The 15,718-nt window shown below is 34.9% G+C and overlaps 1 pseudogene; it reads right to left on the reverse strand.

Annotated features, from left to right (window-relative positions):
• Nucleotides 1–5,144: 5,144 nt before the first annotated feature.
• LOC138855731 (uncharacterized) lies at nt 5,145–12,251 on the reverse strand (annotated as a pseudogene).
• Nucleotides 12,252–15,718: the final 3,467 nt, after the last annotated feature.

Genomic DNA, 15,718 nt, shown 5'->3' on the forward strand with positions numbered 1-15,718 from the left:
TACAAGGACTCCTTCTGAAGGAATTCGCGTCAGGTCGTAGTTGCATGGGTGACCTTACCCCTCATCCAAGAATCTGGTATGGGTGCACGTAACAGTGATGAACGGGGTTGTGTGGTGCTAGGACTACACGCTTTCCGAAGATGTCGATGTTCCGTATCCAGCGTATTGTGCTTTTCGGGCGAAATTCGGTTTCCAGGCGCTTCGTCCAGGCATCGATGACGGTGTCTGTTATCAAGGATCCATCTTCCAGGGAGAGTAAGTCCCCTCGATGCAGGGAGACTACACCTTGTTCCGGTGGAAAGGTTAGTTCCGCCTTCTCCCTCTCTGGTTGTGTATTCCCTTGGTCTGATGAGAGTTCGACCACCGATGATTGTCGTGCTGTATCCTGCGGTATCGTCTGAACTAGACGCATCATAACTGGTCAAGCTGTTGTCGTTTGATGGTATTCTAACGGTTAGATTTCTGCGGGTGTTTTCGTGGTTTGGTTCACTCACTTCTTGGACAGCCACTCAGCCGATGATACATGGCGTCGTGGACGGGTTGGTTCTCAACGAGGCAGCAGTCCAAGATGATTAACGAGTCTTACCTACGTGGGCCGCGATAGTGCTTCTCATAGCGGCGTGTATTGTGCGTGCTTTGATTGCCCTTGTCGTGTCTTTTTGGTCAGTTAGCTGTATGGTGGTGTTGGTGTACTTATATACGTTGGCGATGCTATGTCCGTTTTAGGTGTCACGCCGCCGCGTACATAGCGTCTGCACATGCTGAGCTAACACTTCTCTACTGGGAAACTTTAGTTTCTTCTCCTCCATCTGTACACGGAACCGCTTTAAGCTATTTGCCCACTTATCGTCGTTGTTCATATTCGCAGTTTACTTGACTCCCGAAATGGCCGGTATGTGTTGTCTTGCTGACAGCTCGCGGTTGAATGAATGTGATTGTCTCGTTTGGTCACAAAATTTTGACATTTAAATAAAAGGATTTGTTTTAACACTGGCGGGGTGATATGATTTCAATTCGCTGATGTTCGTCGTCCTGCTGTAGTCTCTGCAGTACTTTTTGTAAATTCTGTATGTGTTTCGTCGAATGTAGAGCCTATGACGATTATGTCGTCGAGATAGGCGGAGGCGTGTGGTTCCATCTCAGGGCCAATGACCTGGTCGAGTACCCTCTGGAACGTCGCAGATGAAAAATGTAAGCTGAATGGCATGACGTGCCATTAGAATAGGTTACACCCAGGTACGGTGAAGGCTGTGTATGTGCGGCTGCCCTGCTCTAAAAATATCTGCCAGCAGCCGTTCTTGAGGTCAAGACTGCTAATATACCTTGCTTGTCGTAATTTGTCTAATATGTCCTAGGTAAAGGGTATGCGTCGGGTACTGATCGGGCGTTGCCGATAATCCACGCATAGACGCCACTCACCGTTTTTCATCCGGGCCAATACTTCGTACTCTTCTGCAAGCGTGATAAGTTCGGCTAGTGTCTTGAAATCTCGACGAAGAATGTAGAGTTGATAATGGATGGCTATTTCAAAAGATCCTTTCCAATCGCTGCTTCTGGTTATATCCAGCGTGTCTCATTAGATTCTACATATCATAGTCTTTGTATTTCTCGGACGTATTGTCTTCGTTGACGTATGTCATTTTCGAGGCGTTCGATGTAACGTGCTAATAAGAAGAAACGTAAGAAATATTTTTTAAAAGTGGTCCAACTCTTCCCATGTTCGTTTTTGTTGCGATATTATTGGACAGAAGAAGATCTATGCCTATCATATATTCTTCGGTGAGCTCTTCCAATCGCTCGATGAACGCTAATGGGTCTCGCCCGCCGTCGTATTTTAAGGACCACTACGTCACCTGGTCGATGATAGGAGCGAATGTAGCTATCTGGTTCTGTTGAGGTATCATGCCGTTATTCGGCAGTTCTATTAGCTCAAAATATGCTGAGTCTGCTGTTTAGGTCACGTATTGGCGAATCATGCGATGTGGTGCAGTGCATGCTGTCGTTATACAAACCTCCTCCACAGCCACTCTGAGAAGTCTCCTGACTTCTTTTATTTATAATTTTAAAACTTCCATTCTTATTTTTTTTTCTTAAGATGAGAAAAACAGCACTTATACTTATTAGTGTAATTATAATTACGGTGGCGCTATCACCATTATATACTATTATACTCAACCTCTCATCCTCCTGTTCGGTGCCTAACTTCTCTGCTTTAGATAATTTATGTTTTCTCTACGCCTTCTGCATTAAAGAAATGTATCAATTGTTCGGCCCTGAATTCATTATCCATTATGATTGGTTTTGGTTTCCCAAATTTCGCGAAATATTCAATTCTATAATCCTTCTTTGCCCTCCAATTTCTGTCAGTTATGCTGTATGCTGCCGCGAATTTTGTCAGTTTGTGAATAACTGTGACAAAATACTGCTTTTTGAAATGAAAAATGTCTACATGTATATTTCGTTTTTATCTGTTGGTGTTACTGTTAGTTTTAACTTTGGTATTATCAGTATCCTACCATACTTAACTCTTTGGCACTTTTCACAGATGTTTATTATTAACTGTATGTGATTTTTAAATTTGGGATAGTATATTTTGTCCCTAAGTGTATTGTAAGTTTCGTTTATTCCGCTATGCATTGACTCATTAGTATGGTAAAGTGAGATCTGATTATATAAATCTTCTTCTTTTTCTATTTCTGTTGCTCGAAATTTCGAAATCATTAATATCGGAATTTTGTGATAATCAAATTCAGTGACTTGTGATAATATGCCGACACTCCCTTTTCCTTTAATGTGCCGACTTAACACCTCTTTTATTATGTACTCTTCCTCCATTGGGTTGATCTCTATCATCTTCCCCCCATGGAGTATCTGCATTTCAAATTTTGGGCTGTACGTTAATATGATTTGAATTGCATGTTTATTCCCTATTTCTACCTTGATTACAAAGTGGTTTTCTTCTGCAAAATGTACTGTATCCGACATTTCTAAATTTGATTTATCGTCATTCCTTTTTGTTATTTTAGGCGAATTTTAAATTCGACTTATTACATCCGCTACTACGTTATCTTTACCCTTTACATACTCCATTTCGTAATTGTTCTCCTGGAGTTTTAGAAGCCACCTTTAATGGCGTGATGCAAATTCTTTCCTTGTATACTTGTTATTTAGATACTTAATCGGGCAGTGATCAGTTACTATCTTAAACTTTGCTCCGTATATGTATGGTCTAAAATAAGTCACTGCATACATGATTGCAAGGAATTCCTTGTCTGTCGTCGCATTGTTCTGCTCATGATAGTTTAATGTTCTTGAGATAGAGCATATTGGTTGGCCTTGCTGTGATAGAACAGCTCCAATAGCGTAATCGCTTGCATCCGTAGTAATTGTAAATTTTTTGTCATATTCAGGAAATTTTAAAATTAGATGTAATGAGATAAGGGTTTTTAAATTTTTAAAGCTGGCTATATATTTTATTATTGGATAAGCTATTCTTAAATAGTCTTTAATAAAGTTTCTATAATAGCCTGTGGTTCCCAAAACCCCTTTTAATTGCCTTTCTGTCGTTGTGATTGGTAATTTTTGTATGCCTAAAATTTTTTTCGGGTTGGGTTTAATGCCGTCTTTTGTCAAAACGTGGTCCAAAAATTCGATTTTTCTTTTTAACAAACTACACTTATTTGCCTGGATTTTTAGGTTATTTTCCTGAAGCTTTGGGCGTAGAAAATATTAATATGTCATCTAGATAGACTAGACATATATTATTAATATGTTCCCTTAGGATGTCGTTCATTATTCTGTGAAAAGTGGTTGAAGCATTTTAAGCCCAAAAGGTATACTGACGTATTCATACGATACGGGATATTTATCGGCAACAGTAATGTGCTTTAACCTCTTGTAATCAACCACTAATCGAAATTTGTTTATACCGCAATTATCTGATTTCTTTAGCTCAGTTATTATTGGTGAGCTGTATTTGCTTCGACTTTTTCGAATTATTCCTTGCTTTTCCATTTCTTCAATTTGCCTTTCCCTCTCTTCCGCATGTTTTTAGGGCGATCTGTAAATTCGGGAATTAATTTGCTGATCCGCTGTTGTTCTAATTTCATGAACAACGGTATTCGTGCTTGTTAGATTATCTCCTTTATAAATTAGCTTTTCGTATGTTTTTTAAAAGGTTACTTATTTTTCTCCTTTCTTCTGGGTTTAAATAGAAGCTTGACACCATTTCTCAATGCCATTTCTTTGTTTTCAAAGTTTATCGTTTTCACATGTTTAAATATAAAATCATTCCCCAGTATAAGGTCGTATGGCTTGTTAAAATCCTTTTTTAACCATCGCCTTTAGGCGTTATGAGGGCATCTAAATTCAAGTGGACATGGTGTCTTAACTCCTTCGTTCATCGCCCTTATTTCTCCATTCAGTGTTCTAGTTATTGTTTTATTTTTTTCTAAAACTTGTAAATTATACTTTTCGACTCTGGCTCTTTTCATTAGGCTTATGGCAGAGCATGTGTCTACTAATGCACACCATTTTTTATCAAATAAGTGAGTGAGATTAAAATTTTATTTTGATTTTCCGAGGCTAATTGGTAAAAAAATACCTCGTTGTTATATGTTTCCTCTGTTCTGCTTATAACGTCAACCTCCATGGGTGTTGGGCCATTTGAGCGTCTTGATTGCCGAGTGCCATTATGTACAGGTTGCCTTGAAGACTATTCGTAACCGTTATTACTATGATATTGATTATTTTGACCTGAATTTCCTGAATTAGTTTGTCTGTGGGGATTATTTGGGTGATAACTATTTTGCCCTGAAAAGTTTGTATATTTTTGGGAGTATGTTCTCGAACTATTTTGTGATAATATAATAATTATTATTACGGGGATGTTGTCCTGAATTACTTTGGAAACGATCGATATTTTGCTCTGTACCATTTTGTCTGCTAAAGTTGTCTGCTAAAGTTGTTTCTTTAATTATTCTGGTTTCTGTTACTATTAAAATTTCTAGTATTTTGAGAAAATAAGTCCGAATTTCTATACAATTGAGTAATGGCGACTAAACAATCTTGTATATTTTGAGCCATTTTCACAGATTTTTATTTATAGATATAGTAGAATACAATAAATAAATGTATATTGTACATATATTTAACAATTCGTATTTTAAACCTCTCGTAAAAGATTGCTTCAAATTATTTTAATAATATTATATAATATAAACTAATATAAGCTTATAAAAGTAGGCTTTGAATCTATACCATTCACTTGCCGCTTTTACCATTGCCAATGCTCTCCACGTACAACTACTGCTGCTATTTTTTTGTTTTGCCCTTATTGCTACTGTTGCTTGCTGCTAATGCTACTGTTGTTATTGTTGTTTTCCTTACTGCTTCTGTTGCTTGCTGCTTCTGCTATTTATTAAAAAACGCTTTTTGAAAAAGTTCTATTAAGCTTTTACTTTTCTGCGCCTTCGCTATATTAGATTTGCTGAATTTGCGTTTACTGTTAAGTTGTTGAATTGCTTGCTGCTGCCTTGGAGAATTTGTGATTAGCTTCCAATGCGGATATGTAAAATAACTATTAAATACAATTTTTTTTGTAGTTTGAAATCACAACATTTGATTCTGCTTTTACTTTTACCGACTGCGCGAATTATATATTTAATTTTGTGCACGCTAGTTATAGGTATATCAAGAAAACAACTTGGAGAATTTGTGTTTAGCTTCCAATGCGGATATGTAAAATAACTATTAAATTTAATTTTTTTTTTGTAGTTTGAAATCACAACATTTGATTCTGCTTTTACTTTTACCGACTGCGCGAATTATATATTTAATTTTGTGCACGCTAGTTATATATCAAGAAAACAACTTGATTCTTAGCTTACTTCAATCAGATTGCCTCTCGCATCAGATCGGCAACTCGAGCATGCTGCTATGCCTGGCTGTACCGCACATTCCAGCAAGCTCAAAATATGCTGATAGTTTGAGTCACGTATTGATGGATCATGCAGTGTGGTGCGTGATATGCGTTACCATCACACGGAATTAAGGAGGGCAGTGGCAGAGGCCGCGATGCCAAGCGTGGAGCAGGTCAGATCGACTCAATGCCGAACTCACTCTTAACAGACGGCATTGAGAAGTTAAAGCACCAAGACTGGCCTGAGGATCGACTGACTGCTGAGTCTATTGCCGGACGTACGTACGCTGTCCCAGTCCTGTGCTGCCTGACTGATGATCGGCCTGCCAACTTTCCGCCAAGCCGTATGTTGCTTGCTTGCGCATTCGAAACATGTTGCTTTAGGATGACGTGGGTTGCTAGAAGTGTCGTGGTTTTCCCGTTGCAGACCAATACTTGTTGTGTTGTTTATGTGGCGTGGTTTTACAGTTGGGTACGAGTGATATGTCTTGTTTTTCCTTCTTCTTGTATAATTTCTGTGTTTTATTTATTTAACAGGGTGCGCCTTCATGATTTATGTGAGCTAAATTCCGTATGGATATTTAGTTCTCACAGTACCGATACTTTGCATTAGTGCGTTTTCGAGCCATTGTTTCCTCTGTATACAGATTAATTTTAATTCATTAATTCTGTTTTCAAGCCCAAAGAAGGGAGGAACGATGGAAATTAGTAAATTAAGGCAAAATAGAATATATAAAAGAAAGCAAAAAATAGGAAAAAAACAGACATACACATATGCATATTATCTTAATATAGGGCTCAATAATTACAACAACACTGCAAACCTGTTACTTACTTGATTGTTTGTTGCTGATACTCAGCTGATCATCTGCAGTAATATTTAGGGAAATATTATTAAAAGAATAGTTACACAATTTAAAAAAAAAAAAACAATAAAATATTTATTCTAATATTGACTTACTTTTTGTCCTCCATTCCCAATAGAGCAGTGATAAGTCTTAAGCTGCGTTTGTTTTGATAGTGAGCAGCAACAGTTACTAATCGAACACCTGATGTTGTCACTGCTGCCGAAAATTTACAAAAGATCGTGATACTCTATTATAAAAATAAACACTTCCGCTTATGATTACATACCAAACATACCCATATAGAGCAGGGTTGATAATTTTTGAAAGCAAAAAAACTCAAATTTCAAATACATGAAGTACCTATTTTTTCGATATAAAATGAATTTAATACTTATAGTTTTCAATTTTATATCCAATATCACTTTTTTTTTTAATTTTTATTTTACAAAATAAAGAGCAGAAATAGCCTTAATTCAGTATTCAGCTTATTATTCAATTCTATTAATCCCACTATAACAAAATTGTTGCAAAATGACAAATAACCAGTGTTAAAATATTAACATATTTTGCAAACGAAGAAAAATAAAATACAACAGAAAAATTATATCCAAAATACAGGAACCATAATCATTGATGGACAATAATAGATTTTGTAGTATTTTTCTTCAATTGAGAAAACCCGTTGTTGGACCGATCGACCAGGGTAATTTTTTTAAAGCGTGTCCGAAGGCCGCTAACGCAAAAAAAAGTTCTACGCGAAAAAAAAACTGGGTACACCCCGGTTACTTTTTTGGAAGCCCGGCCGAAGGCCGCCAATACAAAAAGGAGTTCAACGCGAAAAAATAATATTGTCATCCTTAAAATTAATGTTCTATAATGGATATTACTACTGCTACTTTTGATACAAAGTACAAACAGTTTCTTTTTATTGTATTTGAAGAATTTCTTAATATATTGTATTTTTCTAGGCTTTGGAATGCCAATTACAGCGTATAATCTGTTTTATTTTTTATTTATTTTAGTTAATTTACAAAAGATGTCGATATAGTAACACTGGTTATATATTGAAATAAAGCTATTTTTGCACTATATAATGTAAAATGAATATGAACAAAAGAATTAGTGAAGTGTTAGTGGATATTAAAGTGAAAAAATATGTGTAAAATTCATTTTAAATCGAAAAAATACGTACTTTAAAAACTTTCAACTTTAAACGTAAATATTTTGAAAACTTCTTCTTGATCTGGAGGAGTTCCTCTATCCTCGGTACTTCCACTTCTTGTAATGTTTTTTATTCACTGTACCCATAAAATGAAAAAGGGTATATTAACGTTGTTTTAACAAGTTATATATACTGTACATGTTATTTACGAAAATTTTAAAAACAAAATTTATAACAAAATTAAAACAGTTCCAATGTATCGATGGCTTTATGCAAAAAGCTGGGATTAAATTTTACCAGCAAATTATTTTCAAGAACATGCTGGCTCAAGCGATTGCGGTAGTCAGGAAGCACAAGTCTTAATATAGAGAATGCTCGTTCAATCAATTCAAAACTAAATGAATAAGCAACTTTAACTAATTGAAATATTTGAATTTACCTGAGTTGGCGGTACAGCATAACAAACATTCCTTATTGCATATAACTCGTGGTCGACGTACTGTTTTCTTTTCCAAAAAACATCTGTGTCAATTCTTTGAATTAAGTTGCAGGTTTTTAATTTTTGAATGAACGTCAATTGTGTTAAAGCTAATTGTGTTAAATATTCACCCAGCAATGCATCTTCCTCATCAAAAAATGTGTTTTTTTATTAGAGCGTGAATTTGGCGTTGTGCATAAATTGCAGGGTTCAGACAATATATTCTATCCCAAATTGATTTTAAATGACTTATGGCATACATTTTTTGTTGGGATGATAAAATATGGTATGTTGGGAACGAAACGACGAATTTATTGTTTTATAATGTCTTCGTTTGTTTGTAGAACTTAATATAAGTTATCCAATAATTTTTGTTTTGTGATGACTTGCTTCATTTACTATCTCTTCAGGCGAAATTTTGAGTTTAAGACATTAAGCTTAAAATCTGCTGTGATGAAGTTGTTCCTTTTGAAAGTTTTTTATTGTCCTTTGTAAAGGACTAAGAACATAACAATAATTTTCAATAAATTCCCTAAAAGAAGAGTCCAGATCAAAATTTTCCTCTTCTGATTTGTTCAGATGCGACTTTACATAGGACTTCTTTAGCATCAAAAAAAAACATGGTGCAAGTCGAACCCAATCTGGTTGGACAATCCAGTTGCGGTATTTTCATTTGAATTTAAAAATTCCTTGTATCCATTTGATGTTTTACTAATGTATTTTGTCATATTGCGACAATTCAACAAGGCTTTTAAATGTCACATGATTTCAAGACGTCAAGAGCAACCAGCTGAGCTGTATGTGCAGCTCAACGACAAACTTGTATTGTTTTATTTAAGGACGATGATGATGAAGAGTTCTCAATAGTCAACAAATTAATTGTATGCCGTTTAATTAAATGTGACTATAAATTATTGTAGATAATCTATTGTTTTTCATAGAAGTTTTGCATATATTGCATATGTCGAAAGTCGACACTTTCTGCGGCTATGAATTATGATCATGACACAGATAAGCAAGAAACAAAAAAATTATAATGACGACTGTTGTAGCTATTTGATTTTTGATGCTGCTTCGACTGGGACTTCGGTTTTTCCCGGTTTTTTAAAACAAATGAAATGAAACTGCCGGCAATTTTTTAAACTCTACGTCCACCTATGTACAGAAAAAGTGTATATTCTATCCGAATAGACCATTTAACCCGTGGTAAAAAAGGGTTTACTCTTACAACTTGCAAAGAACAAAGCTGGGGAAATACCTTCAGGTGTTAGCAAGACTAAACTTAAAAAATGTTGCGAAAGAACTCAACATTTATTATTCGAATAAATTGTAAATGGATTATTGTACAATCAAATTTGGTATTTTATTAAGTTACATTATAGATCATAGGTACATATGGTTCAAATGGTCATAATTTTAACTTTGTATATTTTATTTCCCGTCAGCAAAAATTATAAAAAATGATGTAACAATTCAACATGCATTTTTCTTATTTCCATATACTATATGGATAAGGTATACCGTAGATATATATATATATATATACATGAAAGGCATAATAAAACGAATATATAAAAACATAACAATATTTCTAGTTTCCATAATGAATTTGGAGTTAAAGGAGGGCATGTCTCGTTTCCGGTATTTATCTAAAGAGCGGGTACTGAGGTATACCCCTCCAAACGTCGCGTTTTTGTTTTATGCTTGCATAATTTTCCACATTTTCCACATACTACAAATGCAACATTTAATTATATACAGAAAATATTTAATTTGTAACGTTTTCATATCTTTGTTTTCCATTTTAAATATACTGACAATCCACTTATAGAGATCACCGTAGATAATATTCGATTGTCGGTTTTCGTAACCATCTTGTTTCAAAGACAACATTATATTTTTATTTTTATTGGTAATTATGCTTTTTGACTGCGTTAAAGATTTAATATTTGTTACCGATACTTTTTTATACTCTCGCAACCTGTTGCTACAGAGTATAATAGTTTTGTTCACCTAACGGTTGTTTGTATCACCTAAAACTAATCGAGTTAGATATAGGGTTATATATATATAAATGATCAGGATGAAGAGACGAGTTGAAATCCGGGTGACTGTCTGTCCGTCCGTCCGTCCGTCTGTCCGTCCGTGCAAGCTCTAACTTGAGTAAAAATTGAGATATCTTTATGAAACTTGGTAGACATGTTTCTTGGTACCGTGAGACGGTTGGTATTGCAGATGGGCGTAATCGGACCACTGCCACGCCCACAAAACGCCATTAATCAAAAACAAATAACTTGCCATAACTAAGCTCCGCAATAAGATACAAGACTGTTATTTGGTACACAGGATCACATTAGGGAGGGGCATCTGCAGTTAAAATTTTTTTTTAAAAAGTGGGCGTGGTCCCGCCTCTAATAGGTTTAATGTGCATATCTCCTAAACCGCTAATGCTATAATAACAAAATTCACTAGAAGCAAATGTTTTTAGCACTTCTATTGACGGTGTGAAAATAGTTGAAATCGGGTGGCAACTCCGCCCACTCCCCATATAACGGTATTGTTAAAAACTACTAAAAGCGCGATAAATCAAGCACTAAACACGCCAGAGACATTAAATTTTATCTCTGAGATGGTATGAGTTGGCTTTATAGGAACCGCGTTCAAAATTAGTCAGTGGGCGTGGCACAGCACACTTTTAGGTGAAACCCCATATCTTGAGATCTGCTCAACCGATTTCAACCAAATTCGGTGCATAACGTTCTTTTTATGTTTCTATGTCATAGTGCGAAAATGGGCGAAATCAGACTACAACCACGCCTACTTCCCATGAAACACCATTTTCTATTCCGTCTGATTCTTTCACTTTTAACTATGCTTATCAAGCAACAATGATTATATCGGGGTAAAACTTTGCGTGAATAATACGTTTAAAGTATGCCACCTTGTGACCAAAAATTGTCTAAATCGAACCAAAACTGTTCAAGCCCCTAAGTACTAAATATGTGGACCCCAGTGCCTATAGTTGACCTTCTACCGAAAATATCAGTCAATCCACAAAGAAATCTCAAACGAGTATACCATTTGACTTTGCGAGAGTATAAAATGTTCGGTTACATCCGAACTTAGCCCTTCCTTACTTGTTTCATTCAGCCTTTATCTACATTGTGCTTCGTGTCATTTTTTGTCATATAAACGATTTTTATGATGAAAAGTTGATAAAATATGATTTTGTTCTACAAATGAGGCATGATAAAATGCGAAAGATTGTGCAAAAAAAATATTTTACTTTTTTAATAAATTTTTACAAAATTAATAATTAATGTATGTACATACTTATCTACATCAATATGGAGTTCATATACATTCTTTGGTATGTACACATGGAGGAATAGAATTTTTGATATTATCACTAATCAATAAATACATGTACGTGCACTGCTCTATATGTAAGTATGTATGTACAAATATGCGTATGACATTGCAAAATAAGTAATGCATACACAAATCAACATATATGTATGCGTACAAATGTAAGTATGTGAGCCAATAGAAAAAATACAAACTACAAAAACAGCAATTCTCTCAAATAGCATGAGCAGAAATCAATATGACAGCCAAATCCTCAATTTTAAGTAAATCACACAACAACAACATTTTTATTCATGAATGCTGGCGCACATGCAATAAGCTAAGCCGTTTCATTCATAAAAGCAAACGCTTTACACATCTCCCCGAGCATGCGAGAAATGTTATACCTATTATATGTTACTCCTGCTTGTGAGGTGAAATCCCAGACTGAAATTTTACAATTGGTCGCTGTCGAACCTGCACATTCTCGTCCATTTACGTTCTCTGGTTGCATGATTATTCTAATAGCAAGAGGCCACCATCTAAATCGATTTCAAAATAAAACAAGAAAAAACGTTAACTTCGGTTGCACCGAAGCTATAATACCCTTCACAAATACAAAGGCCCCTTGATTCCGAACGTTCAATTTGTATGGTATCTATATGATATAGTGATCTGATCTGACTAATTTCTGCAGAGAATAATTTGTTGCCTTAAGCGATAACTCGTGTTTAATTTCGTGAAGATACCTCGTCAAGTAAACAAATCTTCCATGCAAGCACTTTTCTCCGATCATTCAGTTAATATGGCAGCTATATGCTATAGTCATCCGATCTATACAATTTCTTTGGCGATTAGATTATTGCCTTAAATAATAATCCATGCCAAGTTCCGTTCAGATACCTCGTCAAATGAAAGAGTTTTCCATACAAGCACTTCATTGCGATTGTTCAGTTTGTATGGCAGCTATATACTATAGTAATCCGATCTCAATAATTTCTTCAGAGATTACATTGTTGCCTCATCAAATAATCCATGCCAAATCTCGTGAAGATATCTCGTCAAATGAAAGAACTCTTGATTCCGATTGATCAGTTTGTATGGCAACTATATGCTATAGTGGTCCGATATCGGCTGTTCCGGCAAATGAGCAGCTTCTTTGTAAGAAAAGGACAGGTGCAAAATTTTAGATCGATAGCTTAAAAACTGAGGAACTAGTTTGTATATATACAGACAGACGGACAGACAGAAGGACATGGCTAAATTAACTCAGCTCATCATGCTGATCATTTATGTATATATTGTATAGGGTCTCCGACGTTTCCTTCTGGGTGTTACAAACTTCGTGGCGAACTTAATATACCCTGTTCAGGGTATAAAAAGGGCGATTTTCAAGTTGCTACTCACGTTGGGGCCATTCAAGAATTTTTTTTAAATCCATTATTCCTTCAAATATACCGAATTTTTCGTTCGCGTAGAGAAAAATATACATGTTAATGATATATTCACACGAAGCTTACAATCAGGCAGAATAAGGATGTTTAACTCACACACCGACCAACATATTCGCATAAAGTCTGCTAGAATAGACAAAATAGATATAGGGTGGCGCACAACACCGTAATAACTTCTTTTTTAATCAATGCATTACATTTACTTTTTTTATTGTAGAGCTAATTTTATTTTATTAGTTATTTTTAAAAATTATGAACCGTAAATGACCTCCATGCTCAGCCGTGCATATGCGACACCTAATTAGAAAATTATTCATTGCGGCCTGAAGGGTTGAAGTCGGGACGACCCCAATTACGGGGGTACCCCCTTGACATAACGCCATAAAAAAATCTGGTGCAGTGGGCCAGCGGAAAGTGGAGTTTTTGATATTAATTTGTTTTCAAGTTTTCGTTGGAGCTCCGCAGTAACCAGTCTGGCTATGTGTGCAGTTGCTCTATCTTGCTGGAACTAAACGCTAGTGAAAGTCATACGTCTTGGTCGCAGTTCTGGGTAAAAAAAACTCATTCAACATATTTAAATAACGGGTAACATTGACAGTTACTGTTACAATTTTTTCTTCAAAGAAGTATGTCCCGACAGTACACCTTGATGAAACTGCGCACCACACAGTGGCTCATTCTGGATGAGGATCCGTCCGCTTCGATTATTTCTGGATTTAATTCACTCCATATACGGAAATTTTTCTTTTTTTTACATTTCTGTTTAGATCAAAATGGGCCACATTAGACATAAACAGGCAATTTATCAAGATATTGTCTTCTTTGGCCATTTCAATAATTTTTTGTCCATATACTCGGGAGAGAGCTGACGGGATCTCGTCTGAGATCCCTTTGGATGGAAATGACGGTCCGTAAAGCGTGGTACCGCTGCACTATCCAAACCCTCTTTTCGGTATCCCAAACATTCATTAAAAAAAAATATATATAATAACCTGCCAAATAAAAAACAAGTAAGTCGATTACTTACACAGAAGTTCTTACCATACCTTTTGTAGCACGGTTCGTAAGCCACATACTATCACCGATATATAAGTAGTAAAATCCACCGGATGTTTGAAATTTCTAATATTAGTTATATAGGGACTATGGCAAGTTTTAAAAAAAAACTCAATTTATTTATGATAACTAACATATCGATCGATATATGCGGTATAAAGTCAGCTAAAAGTTTTAAAATCTTTATATCATTTTTTGTTGGGCTACGGGAAGTTTTGACCCGATCCAGGCATACTATTAACTTTCTCCGAATTTAAATTATATATATTACCGATATTTTCGGTAAAAAGTCAGCTATAGGCACTGGAATCCATATCATCGGTATCTTGGGCTTAAACAGTTATAGTCCGATTTTGAAAATTTGTATACTTGAGTTGGCATACCTTAAAGGCACTATTTGTGCAAAGTTTTATCCCGATATATTCATTGGAGCTTGATTTGTATACTGGAAAGTGAAAGAATCAGATGGAACTTAAAGTTATGTTATATGGAAAGTTGGCGTGGTTTTTTTTTGCCATTTTCATATTGTAACATAGGAATTTCAAGATAAAGTTACCTATCAAATTTGGTTGAAATTGATTATTTTTGGGAATTTGGTTAGTGTGTAGTGTAAGAAAAAAATAAAATATATTTTTCCACAAACAAAAAAAATATACGTTCACGTTATTAATTCAATTTTTTTATTCTTTACCAAACTTGAGATACACGAGTATAAATACATTTTACACATATAACATTTAGTTTTACTTTATACACATATGTATATAACAAAACAAATATTAGATATTCTTCTGGCTTTTATGCTAAAATATATTATCACTAAACATATTCGATATATTATCACTAAACATATTCGAAGTTTAATATAATGTCTTAATTTGGTTTTTATTAAACTTAATTCAACGAATTTTCGCTCGGCAGTGGTTGAACTGTGCGGAAGACTAAATACATTATAAACAAAGTCGCTCAAATATCCGAAAGCTGCTTTTCCTAATCCATTCTTTATGCAAACTGCTATTTCCCATTAAAAGTTCTGTCTTGAAACAGTTCTGAAAGATTCCTTTTTATCTTCATCTTCATCTTCCTATTCATCTTCAACATGCTAAATTGAGATTCGATTACGTCCGAATCATATACCAATTTAGGGAATTGGACAAGTAGTGGCAAAATTGATATATCGGTATCAGATATTACTTTTGATGATGTGATAAGTTTCATAAATTTCAAATCTTCTCTATTAAATTAAAATTAGATTTCCATTTGTTGTAAGAGATCGACATAAAAGCTTATAATTGTACATTTAATTTTTCGCCGATATGTATCAGAAAACTTACTGTTTTGTAAATGTTTCTCAGTTCGAGAGACTATAAATATTTTATCAACTTCTAAAAATTTTAACTTATTATTAATATCAACTTGACTCAAACATGTCTTAACATACTGGTTTTGCAT

Source organism: Bactrocera oleae, chromosome 2 (assembly GCF_042242935.1).
Source record: "Bactrocera oleae isolate idBacOlea1 chromosome 2, idBacOlea1, whole genome shotgun sequence".
NCBI lineage: Eukaryota > Metazoa > Arthropoda > Insecta > Diptera > Tephritidae > Bactrocera > Bactrocera oleae.